The sequence below is a fragment of the Arvicanthis niloticus genome, unplaced genomic scaffold, assembly GCF_011762505.2.
Source record: "Arvicanthis niloticus isolate mArvNil1 unplaced genomic scaffold, mArvNil1.pat.X pat_scaffold_266_arrow_ctg1, whole genome shotgun sequence".
NCBI classification, from domain to species: Eukaryota; Metazoa; Chordata; class Mammalia; order Rodentia; family Muridae; genus Arvicanthis; species Arvicanthis niloticus.
In genome coordinates, this window is record NW_023045930.1 from 25,915 (window position 1) to 50,524 (window position 24,610).

At 41.8% G+C, this 24,610-nt stretch overlaps 1 pseudogene; it reads right to left on the reverse strand.

The window, feature by feature from the left end:
* The window catches only part of LOC117701834 (von Willebrand factor D and EGF domain-containing protein-like), a 79,758-nt pseudogene that overhangs the window by 10,908 nt on the left and 44,240 nt on the right, over window positions 1–24,610 (reverse strand).

Below are 24,610 nucleotides of genomic sequence, written 5' to 3' on the forward strand. Positions count from 1 at the left end.
TTCAAAGGAGCTTTACTTAAAATAGCCAGGAGCTAGAAAGAATCTAGATGTCCTTCAACAGAGGAATGGATTTAGAAAATGTGGTACATTTACACAATGGTGTATTACTCAGCTATAAAAAAACAATGAATTTGAGAAATTCTTAGGTAAATGGATGGAACTAGAAACTATCATCCTGAGTGAGGTAACCCAATCACAAAAGAAAACACATGGTATGCACTCACTGATAAGTGGATATTACCCCCCAAAGCTTGCAATATCCAAGATACAATTCACAGAACACATGAAGCTCATGAACAAGGAAGACCAAAGTGTGGGTGCTTCAGTCCTTCTTAGAAATGGTAACAAAATACTCATGGGAGCAAATATGGAGACAAAGCATGGGGCAGAAACTCAAGGAGGGGCTGTCCAGAGACTGCTCCACCTGGGTATCCATCTCTTATGCAGTCATCAAAGGTAGACTCTGATGCAGATGCCAGGAAGTGCATGCTGACAGGAGCATTATATAGCTGTCTCCTTAGAGGCCTGACAGAGCCTGAAATATACAGAGGCAGATGCTCACAGCTAACCATTGAACTGATCATAGGGTTCCTAATGGAGGAGTAAGAGAGAAGACTGAAGGAGCTGAAAGACTTTACAGCCCCATGGAGAGTGCAACAATACCAACAAACCAGAGCTCCCAGGATCTAAACCACCAACCTTGGAGCACATAGGGAGAAACCCATGTCCACAGCTCTATATGTAGGGGAGGATGACATTGTCAGGCATAGGTGGGTGAGGAATTCCTTGGCCCAGTGAAGACTGGATGCCCCAGTGTGGGGGAAATCCTGAGTGGGTAGGTGGGAGTGGGAGGGGTCTGGGGGGCATATCCTCATAGAAGCAATAAGAGGGTGGATTGAATCGGTGGTTCCCGGGGAAGGGAGTGAGAAGGGGGAAAGTGGATTACATCTGAGATGTAAATAAAATATCCAATAAAATTTTTTTTAATTAAAAAAGAAAAGCTAAAAACTAAATAAATCTTTACAAATAAAAACAATAAGATAATAAATAAAAATTAAAACTGTTTTAATTAATTAAAAATAAGTTTCTCTTGTTTTCCTTGTAAGGCTTGTATATTACCAATCCACTTATTGTCTCATGGTACTTATTGTCTCATGGTATTGCTTGTATAGTAAGTAGATAAACTAAGGTTGATTTTCTAACAACCTTGGGTCACCTACTTGAAGATTTATTATGCAGTGGCTTCTTCGGCTCTAGGAGAAACACTTTCACCTATGTCTGCATATATGTGTTGAGGTTTTTCTAATGCTTGTCTACATTTCTCTGTGTCTGAGTATTTTTATTTTTATTCTTGTTTCTAAGTCTCTCTTATTTTCCTTGTAAGGCTTGTCTCTTACCAATCCACTCTTCCTTTGGGATTTTAAAGAAAATGATTATGGCGATTAAGAATAAAGTACAAAATATGAAGATGATAAAAACCATGACCTGTATTGAGCCAATTGCAGTGCAGTCGTTCAGCTTTTCATTTTCTGTTAGGATTTTCAAGCCATCTAGAGTAGCACTATTCAAGGTCCTCAGACCTTCCAATAGGATGCTTCCCTACCTTAACTCTCCCATTGAAGACCTCCCAGGTGACTTGCTAAAATGTGCTGACTTCTCAGTTTTACCTCAGCAGGAATGATCTCTCTCTATGTCCATGAGTCTTGGCAGAAATAAGGAACATCAAAATGTTGTTTTAACAGACAAAAATCCCAGGCATTTACCTTTACTAAGGAAGACACATGAGCCAGATGCTAGGATGAGAGACTGCTGTTTCAGAGACACAGGCAAACACTCAGCTTACCTCCCTACTCCACTGACATCTAGAAAGGATACTTTCTTTCTCCTTCTGTATGCTGTCTTAAATGTCCTTTGTTCAAAGAACCCACTTTCTGTTTACTTCTGTTCTTTCTCTGTCAGCTGGTTACTTGCTCTGCCTCTTGAGTAGTGGTGGACATTGTTTAGCTTTGGAATAAAGGTGTGTGCTGGGCTGAGCCACAACAGAAGACAGATACAGCTCTTGTTTACAGTAAACAGACAGTTCTTGGGTTAATGGTCTGCACTAGGGTTGAGCAACACCACAGCAAGGGGTTTTCAGTAAGAAACACAATCCTGGGTTTCAAGTGTGATCAAACATCCTGCAGCATTAACCAGTAATGTTCTCTTCATTATATGAATGGAGCTTTCTGGGCACTCTTCTGGCCATTCCCGGGCACATCTGAGGACATCATCACGGGACTCCCAAAGATCATCAGAACTGGGCTCTTCAAGCTGGTGCATATGGCCAACAGGGACTCAACCCCCCTCTGACTCCCCCCCACTCCCACCCCCAGAAGACCCCTGATCTATTTAAAAGATTTCTGCCTGCAGGTCAGAAGAGGGCACCAGATTTCATGCTTAGTTCTCTAGATGCTTATCAGCCATCAGGTGGTTGCTGACAGTGGAACTCAGGACCTCTGGAAGGGCAGTCAGTGCTCTTAACATCTCAGCCATCTCTCCAGCCCGGAAATCCCTGATTTTTTTTTTTTTTTTTTTTTTTTTTTTTTTTTTTTTTTTTTTTTTTTTTTTTTTTTTTACACAAATGAATTTCCCGTCCCTCTTGTCACATAATGTATGGCAAGATGTCACCATTTCTGACTTTGGCTTACTGTCCTATGTGCTGCTGAATAGCAATGTGGGGGTCTAGGAGTCACCCCACAAACAACATGAACACTGATCTCACTTGTGCAGGCATACTTTCTTGAATGCACATCCCACGCATAAATAATCAGGGCAAAAGCTCAAAGCTGGTTTTCAGACATTTCTTAGGGCCAGCTCAGTATAACAACCACAATGAGCTCACAGGTTCTGGAAACGCTGCCGTCTGAGGGCCTTTATTCAAGTCGTTTTAGACAGAGCAGTTCATGTTGATCTTCAATTGGATGGATCCTAGGTGAAGGTACAGTTGTGCACTGTCTTAAGATGAACAAATCCCATAACATACAGAACATAACAGGGATTGTGGTCAGCACGACTCTGCTCAGAGTCCTTTTGTTTCCATACATGACTGGCAGTCATATACAGTGACAATAAGAAATAGCTCCCAGCCATGGAGCAAAATGGCTACAGCTATGTAAGCAGGATAAGCCTCAACAGGAACAGCTCTGTATCATTAGGAAAGATGTCTTCATGACCTTACCATGGTCAGACAAGGCCCATGGCTTCTACAGGAGCTCCTTGGATGGGGAACAGAGAATGTGTTCATTACCTGAAGTGGGGGCCACAGCAGTGCTGTTCAGCCTGCTCAGTGCCCATTCCGGCTCACTCTGTGTCTGCAGAGGATCCCAAGGTGAGCGCCCATCTGCCTGTGAGGCAGGGCCAGGCCCACAAAGGACAGGACACAGTGCTGGCTTCCCACTCCTCAGTATGCTAGATTCTCCACTAATGTACTCATGTAAAGAAATAAGTTACTGTCACCTCATTACTGATGTATGGGTGAGCCACACCCAGTAAACAGCTGTTGCTTGACTACACACAAGCCTCTAACAAATCTGTGCCCTGGGAAGGAAACCCAGATAAAACTGGGATGGAGGTGCTTGAACTCTGCCCTGTACTGAGCTCAGAAATTTAGAGGCTGGGAGAAAGATGAATGGTTAAATAACCCATTCACACTGGGTCAGCTTCATTTCATCTCAGGACAAAGAAGTGGAGCAATTCTGATGGCTTCTGTCTAGGTTCCTGAAGTGATCAGTGAGGTTTCCCTCAGCACGTGACACTTCCTGCTGTGACAGCATCCTTTAGGGAAAGCAGAGTTTCTCATAGGCATAGTCCTATGCTAGGAGCGGTGGTGGCTATGACTCAGTAGTTACGATGGTGATGACCACTCGCATTTGGTCTCACTGTGGACCTAAACAATGACAAGAGAAAGGTCCTCAGAATTGAATGATTATTGCTAATTCCTTTCCATCTTCCCACAACGAAAGGCTGGTAGGGAGATCATGGTAAGGTCTTTGTAACAGACAAGGATTGGTAGATGAGGCCTCAGATGTAGGGTGTGTCTCAGTGTTGTTTTCTGAAACAGGGTCTCCTGTATCCCATGTTAACCTTGAGATCAGATAATCCTGCTTTCACTTTCCAAGAGCTAGGCTTACAACAGGATCCTCCAAGGACTGTGGGGACAGCACTAGTCACTGAGAGAGACCTGTGTTTCTTAATGGTGAGGTCTACACCCCAACCCCACTATATATGTAAACATTTAGTTCCATGCCTGCCAGCTATTCCATATTGTTGCTGTAACATGCCTGCAAATCATTGATACAGAGACAAACTCTGACTCCAGGAAAAGTTGTGCTGACCACATATTCTCTTAAGTTCTGTGATCTGTATGACATCTGCTAATCTTAAGAAATTTCATAAAGCTTTGCATAGGACCCATCAAATTAATGATCAGTATGCTCACTTGTATCTAAAATGACCTGAGTCAGAGCTAACCACCAGGAGACACGACACCTCCTGCATCTTCATATGAGCTACTTGTGCTTTTGTGGGTTTTTCCCCCTTTATATGTTGACAAAGAAAGATATTTGGGGCCTTGGCTTTGCTACTAATTTGGAGCTATGGTTCTGATCAGTGAGTAGTTGGGGATGCATACAATAAACCATTCCTGTTGGACCTAGATAGGCATTTGTGTGGTTTGTGGAGAGACTTGTGATACTGACATACACTTTATCCCTTACTCTGACACCGAAATATGTCTTTAGTATTGTCCTACACTCTCTGCCTGCACCTCTTTCTCAACCTTGGTTCACTATAATCATTTTTCAGACACAATCTCATGGTGTGTCTCACAGAGCCCTGTAAGCAATCCTGTTTGTGTGTCCTGGGTGCATATAGGAGCGCCCCACACTCAGCCCAGAACCTTTTTCATTTCTGGCTCCACTAATTCACTTTCCTGTGTCAAGAGATCTCCACATTGTTGCAAGCACCATTGTGGATGCACATGTCTCTCCCAGGGCATGGGGGGGGGGCGCAACTTTGGAATGCTAAGCACATGGCTTCTATGACTGTACCCTCCTATCACACAACCACATTGCAACCTGCCCTGCAGGCTCTTCCTAGATGTGCTTTCAAACAACTGTAAATGATGAGGCAGGACATCTGTCCCCATCCACAGTCATCCTTGTGTGATTTCTCAGCAATCTTTAATGGTTCATATTGCAGAATAAGGACAACTGGAGGTAGGAATGAGACAAGGACCTTCTGGGCAAGGCTTGGAAAGGAAACACTCAGTTGCACACATAGGAATTACTTTGCTGTTTCCAACCAAGCCTTGAGCAAATTCTGGCTTTGCTTGATGGCTATGTCCCAGGAGAGTCTCCAGAAAAGGGTACCTCAGCTTCCCGTCAGCACAGGGAGAACATTAGCAGGGAGCCAAAGGCAGTAGCCCACGACATCAGCAGTTCCTTCTTGAACATTCTATTGTCTCCCAGAGAGTCCTGGGCATCCCCTGTGATGTCACCATTGTTGTAGTGACGACAAGTGCAGCAACATGTCTCATTCAATGTCTGCAGGATACTGTAGAAACATGTTTTCTCGAGTGAGAACATTTTTTCGGAGAGCAGAGGTGGACATGACAGAGACGAGGGAAAAGAGGAAGGAGGCTGGCCTTTCAGCTGAGAGCAATGAAGGACAAAGGAGGTGGTCTTGGCGAATGTGGAGTAAGTCCTGGGCAGTGCATGTTGAGAATCCGGGCAGGGCTGGGCTTGAGCTGGCCTTTTGAGCAATGGGGCACAGGAACTGGAGTCTCTAGGAAGCAAAAGGATTTCCATGATTATCACAGTTCTTGAACATGAAGGATTTCAGAACATTACTTTCTCCATCCCTTAAGGCAAGAGATGGCAAGTCCAAAGCTGTTATTATGCACACTACAAGTCTTTACTTTTACTGGGTATTATGGGCATTTCAAGGGGGAAAATTATATCATCAGGAGTCACAGAGAGTCTAACCTTTGACAATTTAGGGCAGGACATCACTGCACTTCACTTTATAGCTTCAGTGGTTACATGATGTTGAACTCCGTACAGTTGATAATAATCCTGGAGAAGTCATCTCTCCCGTCACTATAAGCATGTGTAGGGAAACTGAGGAAACACCTGGCTGCTAACATCTCCTGGTCTCTGTTGAGTGATGGGAGAGCTGAGATCCACTGAGGTGGCACCTCAAGCCTGAGCCAAACTCAGGGATGGAGGTAGTGGAGAGTGAGTTCCCAGCATGCATTTGGAAAGCCCTTAACAAGCTGTGGCTTTGTGAGGTTCTAGGTGCTGTTTATGGTGAGTCTTTGTGCTTGGATGTCAGGTGACTGAGTGCTGGATGCTCCTGGCAGCAGCTGGAGGGGCCTGGTCCCACATTGTTCATCTCAGTGCTTGAGTAGAAGACCTGAGCCTCATGACTGTTCCTCTATGTCTGTGTGCCTTATACTCTGAGACAGCAATGTTGCATGCATTTCTTCTGCATCTCATTGTGCTCTCTCTTTTGCTGTCTCTGTTCCTCTTTCTCATCCTCTGACTCTGTTCTCTTTTCTCATTCTTGTGGGTTTGTCCAATTTTGTGAGTCCAGGTATGTGTGTGCACATGTACATCCATGTGCATACATTTTATATGTTTCCATTTCTCTCCACACTTTGGAATCTAGGGTTCTGTGATTTGGCCTGGGAATTGAACTGTATAACAGTTTCAGGGTGATGTGAGTGCTGAGGTCTGGGAGGCCTCACTATACATTGCACTGCTCTTTGCCTATGTCATCACAATTGTCCATACATTTTTATTCCTTGGGCAGATTATAAAGCTGTGCAGATATCTGGTCTCATCTCCAGAATTATGTGTAATGTCTGTCTCTACACTGTAATTATCCAAGATGTAGAATCCCTTTTATGAAAACAGGCTGGACAAATACTTGTGGCCTAGGCTCTTGAGACCATACCTGTCTAGACTGCCCTCCAACCCTACAGAGTGAACATAGGGCACCCTCCATCTGGAATCCTAACATTTGCTGTGCTGGGGCCAGGATAAAAAGTTTTCAAAGGTGAAGACATGCCAGTACATAGAATCAAGAATGTGGCCTTCCCAGGCTGGGGTAGTACAGAATCCAGGCTGAGTTCATGTGTTCCTGAAAGCCCATGTTCATGGAATCCAATCTTCCTGAGGCCAGGTCCTTCCCCAGGCTAAATCCACAGTATGAAGTACTGAAGTGCAAAGAGAAGAAGGTCATGTCTTTTCGGCACAACTTAGAGATGGACACCTTAAAGGCCTATGAAACCCAACAGCAGCTTAAGAAAGAGACTCACTTCTATAGGTAAGTACTGGTCAGGGAGACCTGCAGTTGTGGAATGGCCATTTCTGCATTCCTTTGAGTCTGGACTAGAGTGTCTGAAGGTCTGTGTCTCTCCCTTCTGCTTTTTAGCCATGAGTGTGCCTTGGGCCTTTTGGACTGCATCTTCATAAGTCTGAAAGAGACTGTCACACCTCCCAGCATTGGTCAGGCATCCTCAGGAGCCTCTCCATAGAACAATGGTTCAGATCCTGAGAGGTTTATTATGCAGTACTCTGCCTCTGGGGCTTAGGCAGGGTGTTACAGAGCTGAGTGCGATGGAACATGTAGATCCTATGTCCTCTCCTTGGTTCTACTGACCTACGTTGATGGTATTTGCCCCCTACTACTTGATGTTGCCCCAATGCATTGGGCTGTCATGGATAGATGGAGATCCCTCTTCCTTTTTTTTTTTTTTTTTTTTTTTTTGAGAGACATGGGCCTTACTGTTATTTGGGCTGCAGCCACCATTTTTTTCTTCCCTGAATTGGCTGTTTGCTGTTTGTGCAGCTCTGATGGATGTAGGAGATATATTGTGTTAGATCTTCATGGGAACCTGGGTCCTGGTGGAGTTAATGGCACTTGAAAGTAGTAATGGGAGGAAGTAGGAGGCTGCAGGATCTTACTATTCAGATGTTGTTTTCAGCAACCTGAAGAACCGGATAGTGACTGAGAAGAATCTTGTACAGGAGCATTTGGACACACTGAACCAGGCAGTGTACATTGACTTTCGTGTAATCCAAAAATATTTGGTTGGCTTTAACCTAAATGATAAAGAGGAACAGGAGAAGACCAGCAACCTCCAGACCCAACACCATCAGGTAGGGACAAACATCTGAGTTTGACTAATACTGTCTGATGACATTTGCACATTGGATCCATGTTTGCTTTAGCCCAGCACCTTTCTAATCCATACACCCAACCAGCCACCCACCTCATGCAATGTAGTTGTTCATTGCTCTGTCTATGCACAAGTATTCTGGGATGTTAGTCTGTTGTGAGACACTGAATTATGGGCAAGTGTACCTTGTTGCTCTGCTTGAAGCTGCAGTCCAATAAGTTTAACAGATAAATAACCTGTCACATCCCTGCATTTTGTCATGATAGGAGGGTTGCTGTGCAGAGCTTTGAGTGAGTTCTGGGTCCTGAGACAGGGTCATGCAGAGGTTCATGTGACCAAGGTCCAAGCACCTTGGAGGGATTATAGCCAAGTACATATGTCAAATAAGTGATTCTCGTTGTCCTTGACCTGGGTGGCATGTGGCCTTCTCCTTTCTTCCCGTAACCCAGTGAGGTCTTTTCCACTGCCCTGTTCTTGGTTTGCACTGATAGAAGTCTGAGAGGCAGCTTCTTAGCCCATGTTTTTGTGAGTGTTGCTGGATATTTTGCCCTGCCTGCAGATTTAGCAGCAATGGTTCCAGTTAAAAGATCAATGTTGACTGTCTTGTTGTGGTGGTGGGAGGCAGCAACCTGAGAGCTGACATGCAGGTCTTTACGAAGAAGCCTATGTCTTAATAACTGCCTTCCTCTCCCAGGTCTCAGAAACTGCAAGAGGGCTGAAATTGGCCACATCCCTGAAAGAGCACCCCCTGCAGGATGAGTTGCCACCTTCTCAGGAGAATGAGGTCCCGACTGAGCAGGAGGAGATTGAGATCCTGACTGAGCAGGAGAATGAGATCCTGACTGAGCAGGAGGAGCGCCTGGCCATGACGCAGTTTCTATGTAGTCAGATTGCCTTGGAGAAAGAAAAGATCAACCGCCTCTGAGCTGAGATTTCAGAGATCCAGAGCCGCCAGCAGCATGGACACAGTGAGACGGAGGAATACTCCTCTGACAGCGAGAGCGAGAGTAAGGATGAGGAGGAGCTACAGGTCATTCTGGAAGACCTACAGAGGCAGAATGAAGAGTTAGAAATCAAGAACAATCACTTGAACCAAGCAGTTCACGAGGAACGGGAGGCCATGATTGAGCTTCGAGTGCAGCTCCGGCTGCTCCAGATGCAGGGAGCTAAGTCTGAGCAGCAGCTACAGGAGGAGGAGGAGCCTGAGAGGCGAGGGGGCACAGTCCCCACCCCCACCCCCCAACGGTGTCCTCGAGGTGAGAGCAGCCAAGGAGCAGGCGAAGCCCTCGCCCAGCAAAGACCAAAAGGAGACACCCATCTGAACTGCTGGCTGGGCCCTGTGCATCATATTGTAAGCAAGAGTCAGCTGCCTTTCCTTTCCTGCTGGACATTCTGTAAAGGTTCTCAGAGACGCTCCCTCTTGCACACGTCTGACTCCGAGTCAGGCTCAGGTCCTGGGAAGATGAAGTGGTGGACACATGGGGGGCTTGCAGGGAACACAGGCATTTCCAGATAGTGTCAGCTTATTTGAAAATTAACTTTCTTTGTTAAAAAATAACTATTTTTTTAAAAGCTGCTAAGCTCCATCCTCAACAGACAGAGAATTCCTTGGATAAATCTTCTTCCACATAGTTCCTTCATCAGTGTCAATAAGCCCTAAGTGAGGCAGCCTGGCTGATTTGGGCTCTGATTCCCTTTCCTGTCCTTTCAAGACCAGTTGAGAGAGAATTGAGGTGACTGTTGCCACCAACTGTCCAAGAGGAGAAACAGCTGTAGTCTGTGTTGCTAAGTGTGCAGTGAGAGAAAGCTGCTCAACAATGTTTTCTTTAGGGTTTGTTTCAAGTTTCGTTTTCTGTAGGAAGCCGCTGTTAACAGTGGCTATACGTTTGCATTTCCAAGATGGCGCTGGCCTCGTGTTTTCCCAGCAGTAAACAATTATCTGCGCAGTTGCTAGGCAGAAAGAGCGCCAAGTCACTGGCCTATCCCGAAGCGTAATATTGGGTGGTGAGCAAACAGCCATTCAGAAGTGAATACGTCACTCTAGGATGTATTTAAGCTAGGCCGCTTCCGGTTTCTTCCGTCTTTCCGCTTTACCGTATCAAGGAGTAAAGTCCTCGTTGCAGTATACCCGATTATCGCCTCCTGTCCTTATTCGCGGGCGAAAAGGGATTTGGGGGGCGCGCGTTACAGTTTTCCAATGTTTGCATTTTTATTATGGTATAGGGAAGTTATATGTTCTTGTTATTGTTTTTTATTTTTGGTGTTTGCTTTTAATTCTTTATATTAACTGTTCTTTTTTAAGCATGTTTTTTAAAATTTTCATTTATTTATGAATAAAAATTGATTTGCAACTCTTGACTCTTAAGACCATCTTCGTTATTCATGTGTTCTGTCCCCTCCTGTAGACCTAGAACACACAGGTAGAATTGGATCTCTGTAAGTTCCAGGCAGACTGCCCTACACAAAAATTCAAGCCACCAAGGGTACACAGGTGATGATGTCTTTTGAGTGGATAATGTAGCTTCCACCATGGATACACACTTTATGATGTCTTTTCCTACTCCTGAGTTATAGCCCTCTATAGCAGACATTCTCTACTGACCAGGTGAACCAGATATTATGTAATATACTGGCATTGCTCTACAGCTGCTGAGGAAATAACAACATTCACAAAGGAGGATACAATAAATCAGGAGTCCCAGAAGTATGTGCCTCAGCTTTTCTTGCAAAACATCATCAGTGATGTCCACACAACAGATAAAATGACCTTCCAAGTCATGCTCTGAAATAACTGTTGATAGATGCTATTGTTCTTGAACATACATTTGCTGTGTTTGTTAGTATCATTTAGATTTACTTTTATTATCTCTGTGAATGGTTCTTTTTCCTACTGTATGTCTGCAGTCCCTCCTGAGTCTAGTTCCCTCAGAGGCCAGAAGAAGGTATAATAGCCATGTTGTAGATGATTGTTAGGCACCATGTGAGTCTTCTGAGAGAACAGCAGATGCTCTAAGCTGTGGGTCATCCTCATACCTCCTGCAGTTGGCTCCTTTCCTTCTAGGGCATGTGGTGTGTTAGGTGGACTGGATCACACCCAGTCAATGGAGAAATGTGTCCTGTCCAGCAGGACATTAAACAGGGGTCCAGGGAGATCACCTGAAAGAGAGCAGGGGGTGGGGAGGTAGCAGGCAAAGACGCAAAGAACAGCGACCTGTCTATAGGCTGATCAGATCGCAATTTTTACTTTTTCACACACAGGTTAGATACACAAAAAGGCAGGATGTGGGGAAGGGGACGATGCAGAAGCATAGGTGTTCAGGGGGAGTACAGATATCTTCCAGAATAGTGTGTCAGCTGGGTGAAGGTTCAGGGGACAGGCCACTATGACTCCGCCTATGATTCACTTGTCCTAATCTAAGTTGGTACTATCTACCCAAGGTCACCTATCTACAAGGTCTATGACTAGAGCCTGGCAACTATCTGTTTGTTTACAGTAGCTTCTAGCCATCTGTTCTAGTGTTTTTCCACAGAGACCAAGACTTTGTGCTAGCAGGCATGCATGTTAAGCGTACTGCTGTCTTCAGACCTATGGCTGAGTCTAGGCCTTTAGTGTATAGACAGAGATGCCCCTGACAGAAATGTAGGTAGATGTGTAGGTACAGGTGCTTGAGCTGCTCATGGTCATTGTTGAGGCTGCCAGGCATCGATGCAGGTGTCTGGTGTGCCCACTGCTCTTCGTGTGTTCAGGATCATGCTCCAGCATCTCTTATTTTCAATTTTAGAGCAGATCTCTCACCTCTAATGTACGGAGATGATGGAGATTACGCATACACTTAAAACTCGTAACTGAGTGTAGCCTCATGTAGGAAGTACCGGGACAATGAATCCATCTTGATAACAAGAAAAGTGTCTTAATCTAAGCAATTTGGGGAGGAAGCTCAAGAGCAGCCACTGTGAATGGAGTGTGCAGCTGTGACCACATGTTTCTGATGGGGATCAACATGTGCAAGGGTGGAGCCTTGGAGGGACAGTTGAAGCTGCTCTTTTGTCATAGCAGACAGATCTGGGAGTCCATTGAGGACGTGCTCCTTCCAGGTGACTGTTATGCGATATATGGAATGGAAGTGACTGATGGACACTGGAGATCAGTCAGAAAGTTAAAGTGTTAAGGAAGTATTCCACAGATAGTCACTGGCAAAGCAGAACATGTAAAAGCTCAGCAGCCAGAGCATCAGGGAAGCAGCTTTGGTTCCTCTCTCCCATAGGTCTTCGGCTTCTTATGAGCTGATCCTGACATCAAAGCCTTCATCAGTAGAACGCTAGAGGAAAGGTGAGATGAGATGTAGACCACTCCCATGTTACAGTTGTATTTGTGGGGTCCCCTCGAATATCCTAGTACCTTGAGGGGACTTGGTACTCACATCTGGGTCCTCACAACAGTGAATGGTGTGTTTGGTAAATCCTACCAGATGCATATATTAACCTGGAGTTTTCTACTGGCACACATGACATGAGTCAATAGCTAATGTCAGCCTTTATCAGACTAACCTGTCCTTAAGGTACAATGTGGACGGAGGTTTGTTATTTTCTGTCCCATCTAGCTAAACATTCCCAATCTTGAAAGCATTCAGTAAGCCATTCTCATGAAGCAGTCTTGAGATGGCAACAGTGTCAGCTGAGTGTCTTCATCCAGCCTACCCTGTAATTGTTATAGAAGATGAATTGGGTTCCAGACCTGGAATGTGATTTAGAGGTGAAATATTTGCCTAGCTTTCACAATGTAGTAGGTTGACCCCTAGTCTGGGGGCTACAGGAGAAAAACAATAAAATAAAGAACCCAATTGTATTTGAGGTGTAACCTACAACAAAAGGAGAATCCCCATATGTGCTTTCAAGTCTCTCTAACCTCTTGGCTACCCCACAAACCCAGCATCCTCCATGGATTCCAATTTTGGTGTATTTTTATTAATGCACACATAATTCTAAGTGTGCAAACAAAGTGCACAATGTCAGGAATGCACCCCTACACACACACAAACACACACACATCACCAAGATCATCAATGCAGATAAAGAGCTCATGAAATACCTTGGTTGAGATGATCAGCTGATGAGATGGATCAACTGGTATCCATCTGTGGTACCAAACTTAGAAACATGAGTTCCTTCCTTGAAAACAGCATGGAAAAAGGTATCTCCCACAGACTTTCTCTGATTTGTGTGTGTGTGTGTGTGTGTGTGTGTGTGTGTCTGCATTCATGAACCCATTATAACATTTTCCAATATGACTCAGAAGACCAACTACTGTGGAGGTGTGTACAGACCTCTGTTAATGTGATATGGCATCTTGCAGGTAACACTGACATAGTGGGCTTCTCCAATTCACCCTGCAACAGGACTATGGAAGGTTTTCAGTGTGGCTGTCTTTTGCATCACCCACCACAGAGAACAGCAAGAGCTTCATTTATTATGTGCTGCAGTTCCATAGGTGAGGCAAAGCCTCATCCCAATGAGAGGGTGGTAGGATTTGATGGCAGGAAAGAAATCAAAGATCAAATCAATCAATTAATAAGCAAAGAGAATAATATAAATAGTTATGGAAACCAAGAGGAGGTTTTTTTGAGAAAATCAACAAGATATATAACCCCTTCCTGACATGAAATAAAAGCCAGAGAAACACTACCCAAATTAACAAAATCAGAAATAAAAAAGGGACATAACAACAGACACAGAGCAAATTTTTTTTAAAAAAATAATTAGGTGGAACTTCAGAAGCCTGTGCTCAAAAAAATTGGAAGATCTTCAGGAAATGTGAAATATTCTAAATAGATAGGAATTACTAAAGTTAAATCCAGATCTAGTAACATAACTAAATGATCCTATAAACCCTAAGAAAATAGAAACAGTCATCAAAAGTCTTCCATATCCCCTTCCCCCAAATAAAAGGCCTGAACCACATAGGTTTAGGGCAGAATTGGACCAGATTTTTAATGAAGACCTAAGATCAATAGTCCTCCAACTATTCCACTAAATATAAATAAAACGAATATTGCCAAACTCCTTTTCTAAGGCCACAATCAAGCTGGTAACTAAATCACACAAAGATACAACATGAAAAGGGAATTAGAGAGAAACTTCCACCATGAACACTGAAGGAAAATCACTCACAGAATCCAAGAACACATGAAAGACAGCATCAAAAATGGCCAAGTTGATTCATCGTAGAGATACAGGGGTGGTTCAATATAGGAACATCTATAAGTCAATCCAGAAAAATAACCCCACTGGAAAAAACTACATTGTCATCTTATTAGATGCTGGAAAGCCTACACACCTTCTTGTTAAAAGTCCTGTGGAGTAGGGGAATACAAGATGCATACCTAAATATAATATAAAATAATATATAAAATAATTATTACATATAATATAAATATAATATAAAAGCAATAAACTGAAGCCAATAAAAACATCAAATCAATGAAGAGAAACTTAAAGCAATTTCACTAAATTCATGGCCAAGACAAGGCTACTAACTCCCTATCTCTTCAACAGAGTTCTTGAATTTTTAGCTAGAGCAATAAGACATCAAAAATACATCAAAGGGATGCACATAGGAAAGAAAACCGCACAGGAGGTGAAAGTATCAGTAAGTGAGTGCAGAGGGTTTACCAGAAAACACCTTCACTATCTCTGGAACAGTTTCTGTGTTCTCTTTGAACACATTCCCCAGATTTCACCCCAGTGGTGTTAGTTTCTTCTTAACAACTGCTAATTTCCAAGCTCCTGCTAGGCAGCATCAATTGTCCCAGTAACCCCATGGACTCTTGACCCTAACAGCAGAGCCATGGGCCTGAACCTGCCAAGTTCTACTTCTTGCTGGGCCTGGAACATGCAACCTTGTGCTATTACATCCTCACCAGATTTCAGTTTTAATGATTCCATTCACTGCCTAAGCTTCACAGACATGGAACTTGTTCTCTAGACTGACCTTGAACTCAGACATCTGATGGCTCTGTCTCCTCAGTGATGGGACTAAGGGTATAATTTACCATGCCTGGACCTAAGCTTTTGTCTGCCTGGAACTAACTAACTAACTCTCTCTCTCTCTCTCTCTCTCTCTCTCTCTCTCTCTCTCTCTCTCTCTCTTCTAGACTGGCCTTGAATTTGGAGATCTCCTTAAGGTTTCCATGGTCACTATTCTTCAAGGTCTAGATCAAAAGCCTCTGCTTCCAGCCTAAAGTTCTGGACCACAGTGTGCTCTTAATTTTGGAATAGAAGTTTGTAACAGATATAAAAAAGACAAATTAAAACAATAAGCAGTTAATAACACTAAATGTGACATAACTATTGCTAGATCATATTCAAACACAATTACTTTAGCTGGTCGGGATCTTTCTGTGAGATCATTATTCCCTAAATCTGGTGATTTCCTTCAACCTAGGATCCAGCTCGATTTAACTTCCTAGTGCTCCGTTATGTATTGCACCTCATAGTTTGTTCTTTTCTTTATCAGCTTGTAAGAGTCATCTAAATACTTTTCCTGAAAGTGAACCAGAGGACAGTGTATGTTGGGTTTTTGTTAGACTTCCTTTTTCAGACAATCATTCTGACTCTCTTCATGCTAGCCTGTGCCTCCTCAATCTCTTCAAACAAGGACAAAACCCAGCCAGATTCTTCACCAAAATACCACAAAAACAGTTTCTAGGCCACATACTGACATCTTTGTCCTCTGAAACCTCTTGAGCCAGTTTAAATCAGCGTCAGCACCAATTTCTTCCACATTTCTTGTAGAATGGGACAAAAGCACCACTTAATGCATTGAACCATTTCGATTTTTCCAAATCAAAAATCCCCAAATTCATATTCCTCCAACAAACACATGGTCAGGCCTAATCTACCAATATCCCATTCTTGGTATCAAAGTCTGACTTTGGGTTGATACTGCTGTTAAGAGACAGCATGACCAAAGAAACATGTATAACTACAACTTTTAATGGGCTAGCTTACTGGTTCTTAGGTCCCGATAGTTATAGCATTCAGAAATGAAAAGAGAGACATAACAACAGAAACTGAGGAAATTCAAAAAATCATCAGATCCTGCTACAAAATCCTATATTTAACCAAATTGGAAAATCTGGATGAAATGGACAATTTTCTAGACAGATACAAGGTGCCAAAGCTAAATCAGGAACAAATAAACCATCTAAACAGTCCCATAACCCCTAAAGAAATAGCAGCAGTCATTAAAAGTCTCCCTACCAAAAAAGCCCAGGACCAGATGGTTTTAGTGCAGAATTCTATCAGACCTTCCAAGAAGACCTAATACCAATACTCTTTAAACTGTTCCATAAAATAGAAACAGAAGGAACACTAAACAATTTGTTCTATGAAGCCACAATTATGCTCATACCTAAACCACACAAAGACCCAACAAAGAAAGAGAATTTCAGAACAATTTCCCTTATGAAAATTGATGCAAAAATACTCAATAAAATTCTTGCAAACCAAATCCAAGAACATATCGAAACGATCATTTACCACCATCAAATAGGCTTCATCCCAGGGATGCAGGGATGGTTCAATATAGCTAAATCCATCAACATTATCCACTACATAAACAAACTCAAAGAAAAAAAAAACTACATGATCATTTCATTAGATACTAAAAAACATTTGACAAAATTCAACATCACTTCATGTTAAAAGTCTTGGAAAAATCAGGAATTCAATACTCATACCTAAACACAGAAAAAGCAATATACAGTAAGCCAGTAGTCAACATCAAACTAAAATGGAGAGAAACTTGAAGAAATCTCATTAAAATTAAGGACTAGACAAGGATGCCCACTCTCTCTCTATGTATTTAATACAGTACTTAAAGTTCTAGCTAGAACAATTAGACAACAAAAGGAGGTCAAATGGGATACAAATGGAAAGGAAGAAGTCAAAATTTCACTATTTGCAGATGATATGGTAGTATACTTAAGGGATCCCAAACATTCTACCAGAGAACTCCTAAACCTGATAAACAACTTCAGCAAAATGGCTGCATATAACATAAACTCAAACAAATCAGTAGCTTTCATATACTCAAAGGATAAACAGGCTGAGAAAGAAATTAGGGAAATGACATGATTTACAATAGTCACAAATCATATAAAATATCTTGGTTTGACTGTAACAAAGCAAGTGAAAGATCAGGGACTAGACAAGGATGCCCACTCTATCTCTATTCAAAACAGTACTTAAAGTTCTAGCTAGAACAATTAGACAACAAAAGGAGGTCAAAGGCATACAAATTGGAAAGGAAGAAGTCAAAATAAGAATTTCAAATCCCTGAAGAAATAGATGATCTCAAAAGATGGAAACACCTCCTATGCTCATGAATTGGCAAGATTAACACAGAAAAAATGGTTATGTTGCCAAAAGCCATCTACAGATTCAATGTAATCCCCATCAAAATTCCAACTTAATTCTTCAGAGTTAGAAAGAGCAATTTTCAAATTCATTTGGAATAACAAAAAAACAAGGATAGCAAAAACTATTCTCAACAATAAAAGAACTTCTGGGGGAGATTATCATCCCTGACCTCAAGCTGTACTACAGAGCAATAGTGATAAAAACTGCATGGTATTGGAATAGAGTCAGTCGGGATGATCAATGGAATAGAACTGAAGACCCAGAAATGAACCCACACACGTGTAGTCACTTGATCGTTGACAAAGGAGCTAAAACCATCCAGTGTAAATAAGACAGCATTTTCAACAAATGGTGTTGGTTCAACTGGAGGTCAGCATGTAGAAGAATGCAAATCAATCCATTCTTATCTCCTTGTACAAAGCTCAAGTCCAAGTGGATCAAGGACCTACACATAAAACCAGATACACTGAAACTAATAGAGGAGAAAATGGGGAAGAGCCTCAAACACATGAGCACAGGGGAAAATTTCCTGAACAGAACACCAATGGCTCATGCTCTAAGATCAACTATTGACAAATGGTACCTCATAAAATGGAAAAGCTTCTGTAAGGCAAAGGACACTGTCAATAGGACAATATGGCAAATCCATAGATTGGGAAAAGATCTTTACCAATCCTACGTCTGATAGAGGGTGAATATTCAGTATATTCAAAGAACTCAAAAAGATAGACTCCAGAGAATCAAATACTCTTATTCAAAAATTGGGTACAGAGCTAAACAAAAAATTCTCAACTGAGGCATACTGAATGGCAGAGAAGCACCTAAGGAAATGCTGGACATCCTTAGTCATTAGAGAAATGCAAATCAAGACAGCCCCAAGATTCCACCTCACACCAGCCAGAATGGCTAATATAAAAAACTCAGATACCATCAAATTCTGGCCAAGATGTGGACAAAGAGAAACACTTTTCCATTTCTGGTGGGATTGCAAGCTGGTACAACCACTCTGGAAATCAGTGTGGTGGTTCCTCAGAAAATTGGACATAGTATTACCTGAGCATACCACTCCTGGGCATATACCCAAAAGATTCTCCAACATATAACAAAGACATATGCTCCACTATGTTCATAGTAGCCTTATACATAATAGCCAGAAGCTGAAAATAATCCAGATGTCCTTCAACAGAGGAATGGATACAGAATATGTGTGCATTCACACAATGGAGTACTTCTCAGCTATTAAAAAATAATGAATTCATAAAATTCACAGGCAAATGGATGGAGCTATAAAATATCATCCTGAATGAGGTAACCTAATCACTAAAGAACACACATGCCTTCACTGATAAGTGGATATTAGCATAAAAGCTCACAATGCCCAAAATGCAATTCACAGACCACAGGAAGCTCAAGAAGAAGGAAGATTGAAGTATGGGTGCTTCGGTCCTTCTTAGAAGAAGTAACAAAATACTCATGGGAGCAACTATGGATAAAAAGTGTGGAGCAGAGATTGAAGGAAAGGCCATCTAAAGACTGCCCCACCTGGGGATTCAACCCATATACAGTCACAAAACACAGAAACTACTGTGGATGCCAAGAAGGGCATGCTGGCAGGAGCCTGATCTGACTGCCTCCTGAGATGCTCTGCCAGAGCCTGACAAATTCAGAGGCAGGTGCTCACAGTCAACCACTGGACTGAGAAAGGGGTCCCCAATGGGGTCCCCAGTGGAAGAGTTAGAGAAAGGACTGAAGGAGCTGAAGTGGTTTGCAACCCTATAGGAACAACAATAATATCAACCATGTAGACCCCTGCCCCCAGCTCCCAGGGACTAAACCACCAATCAAGAAGTCCACATGCAGGAACCCATGGCTCCAGCCACATATGTAGCAGAGGATGGCCTTGTCAGGCATCAATAGTAGGAGAGGCCCTTGGTCCTGTGAAGGCTGGATGCCTCAGTGTAGGGGAATTTGAGGGCGGGGAGGCAGGAGTAAGTAGTTGGGTGGGGGAGCACCCACATAGGAGCAGGAGAGGGGGTATATGAGGTATATGAGGCTTGGGGGGAACAGGAAAAGGGGATATTTAAAATGTAATATCCAATAAAATAGGAAGAAGTGTTTTCTTAGAAAAAAAAAGAAAAAGAAAATGAAACACTAGAAAACACTGGACACTGTCTTCAGATGACTCTTTCTTTCACTATTTCAAAGTGATATCTCCCAGAGCAGGAATAAAAGAGCAAGAATGAAAACACACAGATGAAAGCAGAAAGACTTTGTCTTACATTCTGCTGTACGCTGCCTTCATGAAGGTCTGCACTGACATTTTGAGAGTCTTCTTTGTTTTACTTACGTGTGTTGCACCGTTTCCCACTCCAACCATAAGCACAGGAACAAATATTCGGTCTCACACATTTTCCACCATTCATGCACAAAGGCTCACAAATGCCTTAGGTTAAAAAAACAAAACCAACAACAACAACAAAAAAAACACGTCAAAAAACAAAGATTCATTTTTACCTGTGGTATGCAAATATTTTAGTGGTATCTTACTTGTCTGGCATCTCTTTCCGGTGTATCCACCACGACAGGTGCACACATTATTTCTCATGCAGAGGCCACCATTTTTACAGGGAGGGTGACAGACAGCTAAAAGAACAGAGGGCAGCAATGTGTGAACAGTACATATTGAATTATTATATATTGCACATTGGTTCAGAGGCTTGTTATCTACGGAGCCATAAGATAGGGAAATGTGCTATAAAAATAGAGGATCACAACTGCAAGCCATTGCAACTGTCCTTCCTAAATAATAAAATGCAGAACTCAGAGCCATTGGCTGCCAGGAGGTTAACATTGTTAAAACACTTTAGTGCTGGAGTCTGCAATGAAATCCTGAGTGCCTTGTGAAATATAACTTATACCTCATCAGTGTGGAAAGCCAACTGTGAAATGATAATAAAGAAATAATGATAATGATAATAAATAATGATAATGATAAGAAATAATGATAATGATAATAAAGAGAATAAAGAAAGTGACCTGATGCTCAGCTCAAAGTTAGGTTATATTTCCTCCTGTGCAAACTAGGAAGACCCTTAACCATTTGTTACACTACTTTGTACAATTAATAGGAAACACTTTAAGCGAGCTTTAATCTAGTCATGTCACAGTGCAAGTTTATATAACTGGTTCCTCTGAATGCCCAGTAAAAATCTTTTAAATAATAAAATAAAATTCTTTTGTTGGGAATATTTGTTAGCTGTTTAATGTAACTTTCCTCATATTGACCATACAGGGGAAGCCAGATTAGGAAACAAACCTGAATGTTTGTCATTTCTCTGAGATGATTATTATTGCTTTGTGTTTCTCCCAAACATTAAGATTTAATGTTACTTGATTTTCTATGCAGTGTTGAGAATTGAGCCAGAGTTCTGCATGTGCTAAACAAGTGCTCTGACAGCCAGCTATACTATAGACCATGAATATTGAATTTTCTTGTGTGGTTTACTTATTTTTTTGTTTAATTTAAATTTAATTCTCCTTTATTGATAGATTGTTATGTGGATTTTAGTTTGTTTTAAAAATTAATGTGTTTTAGTAAAAGAGCTGTTCAAACTGCCAGGTTGGATTAGATCCCCTTAATAACTGCTTCTGTAATTTCCACTCCCTCTAAAGAACACAATTGATTTTTAGAAGATTAACAAATGAAATAATACTTCCAATACAAAATATGCAATTGGATATTTTAATGAATACATGTAGCTGCGTGTATTACAAATGGTAATTATGTTCCCCAAAAACTATTTGCACGAGAGGGTCTCAATAAAGCTTCTGGGAACCTTTCCCAGTTGGTTCTGACTGGTAAATAAAAATTCCAGCAGCCAATAGCTGGGGACACAGACAGAGGTGGGATTTTAGTATTTCCCAGGCTTCTAACAGGGAAAAGGATATCCTCCATGCTTTAGGAGAGAGGGGAGAGAGGGAAACAGAGAGGTCACCATGGGGAAGAGAAGCAAAAAGAGCACCCTGGGCTCTGGGTCAAGAAAACATGGCCTAGATGGTTGACCAAGAGAAGCCAAGATGGAACACAGAATTATTAAGTGTTAACTCAGAATTATAGGTTGGAGGTAGATTCTAGCAGCACAGAGGCTACACAGCTGCCCAGCAATTGGGCTGCTTAAAACATATTAATATATAAAGACTGTGTGACTCTTTCTCTCTCTCTCTCTCTCTCTCTCTCTCTCTCTCTCTCTCTCTCTCTCTGTGTGTGTGTTTCATTCAGGAACATCAACCATTGAGGTGGGTATTGACCCTACCGCTGATATTTATTAATTAATAATTCAGCAAGTAGATAGATTGTACTGATTTAGGTTACACCTCTGCAGGTACATACTGAGTCTATTTGTATGTGTGTGTGGGGGTGGGCAGCATGCAGATCAGAGAAGACAAATTTTAGAAGACAGCTCTCTCCTAACCCTGTGTAGATTCTGCAGACTGAACTCTGCTTTGAGGCTTCATAGCAACCATCTGTACCTAGGGAAACATCTCCTCAGCTTTGCAGATATTTTTTCCTAAATATGTATCCAATATAATTTTTTAATCATGGAAAAGAAAATTACAAGTTTTTTAATGTATCTGTGATGGTTTGAATAAGAATGGCTTCCATAGATTCCTATTTTTAAATGCTTAGTCACCAGGGACTAGGACTCTTTAATGGATTAGAAGAAATAGAAGTTGTGGCCTTGTTGGAGGAAGTGTGTCACTAGGGGTGGGAGTGGGGATGGGGTGGGGATGAGTTTTAAGCTTCTAAAGCCCATGCCAGGCACAGTCTCTCTCTCTCTCTCTCTCTCTCTCTCTCTCTCTCTCTCTCTCTCTCTCTCTCTCTTTCTTTTTTTTTTTGAAACAAGTTTTCTCTTCATAGCCTTGGCTATCCTAAAACTCATTGTGGTGGGCAGGTTGGCCTTGAACTCACAGATCTGCCTGCCCCTGCCTCCTGAGCACTGAGATATGTACCACCACCAGATGGCTCTCTCTCTCTCTCTTTTAACTTTACAGGTCTTTGGCATATATGTTATTGTTTCCACTTTATTGCTGTTACTTTTTAAAAAATTCTTGTTGCTCTTTTTATTCGATTTCTCTGTGTGTAAACGAATGTATGTTTTTCTGCATTTATGTGTTTCTTGTGCTTTTTCTTTAGCTCTTTTCTTTCTGTATCCTTGCTTGTTTTTTCCTATTCGGATTTGTCTTTATTTTATTATAATTTTTAGATCCCTGGGTTTTTTTCTAGTGAAAAAGAAAAGAAAGAGTGTCAATTTAGGTGAGAGGTGAAGTGGGGAGAATCATAAAGGAGTTGGGGGAGAGGAAACTCTAACCAGAATACCATGCATAAAAAATATTTTCAATAAAAAACGATCAAATTATATCACATAACTTTTAATTTTAGGAATTTAATTACAAAGATGTTCAAACATGTTCTAAAGCTATGTTTGATGTAATTCTAAGAATAAAGATACAGGAAGTGTTGTGTGCATTTAATTTACTGAGAATAGTTCCTACTTCCTGCCCATATGCTCATGCCTGAGATATTACTATTAATCTGGAGGAAAAAAAAAAAAAACCTCTATAGTTTTAACTGCATGGGAAAACATATGAAAACATGCTGCAGAAAAGAAAATGATCCTGGGCTGGAGATATGGCTCACATGTGTACCCCAGCTGACCACTCAGACACACATAGAAACAGACTCACATCTAAGACTCTCACCCTCGCTCTCAACCTTGCCCTCGCCCGCCCTTGTCCTCATCCCCTTCCCCTCTCCCTTCCCCTCCCCTCCCCTCCCCCTCCCCCTCTCTCTTTCTCTTTCTCCCTGCCCACCCCTCCAGTTCTCACTACTTTAACGCTTAGGCCTCTGCTCCTGGCTCCCCGTCCCTTTGACTGTTAGCTACACTCTCCAGACCTTATTCTGGACTTAACCTGCTCCCTAAAGCTTTATCAATTAGCCTTGCTCTCCACTTTCCACTCCTCCCACAGCCTCACAGCACGCTACTGCCTCTCACCCTCCCTCCTGGCCCTGCCTATATGGTGCCACTAAGTTCCTATGCCTCTAATAAGCTCTCTAAGTTCAATTCCCAGAAACCACATGATGGCTCACAACCATCTGTGACGGGATCGGATGCCCTCTTCTGGTGTGTTAGCAACAGCATACTCATATACATAAAATAAATAAATAAATCTTAAACAATAAAAATAAATAAAACAAAGAAAAGAAAAAGAAAGAAATATGTCATTTTGCATAGAGTTATACATAGATGAATTTAACAAATGTTTAATGAATCTAAAATCAAGAGAGGTCACAGGAAAACGGTTAGACATTAGATAAAATATATGTCAAAAATTATTGGATTAAAACCAATGGAGACAGTCCTATTAATTATGAACTGTACTAGGATATACATTTGTTGCACGTCTTGGCTTGACAAAACTTCCCAGATCATGCCCAGGTTGTTAACCTAACGTATGTTGAATAATTGACAATTCTGATACATCTGTACTAGCTGGTTTACATGGCCATATCTACGTAATAAGAAACAGAGAGGGAACATAGTCTCTCTTTTTCCATCTGAAATTTGACATATGTTTCTGAAACACTCACTTTTCCATTTTGTATTCCTAGTTTTCCACTTGCCTTTTGTACTTACACACAGGGAATGCTTACCATTCTGGCACTGTGAACCAAAGAATCCACCAGGGCAAAGGCACGTGTTTGGCTTATAACAGGAACCCCCGTTGAGACAAATGGGATCACATAGAGCTAATGAACACCAGGAGAGAAAGAGATCATCACAAGCGCTGTTATTTTAAGACTGAATGTGACGGAAGGAAGCATGAAGCATGATGGTGTATTTTAACTACAAGTAAAAAGAACCAATAATGTTCTAGACTTCACCAAATGAACAGAAGAAAAATAAC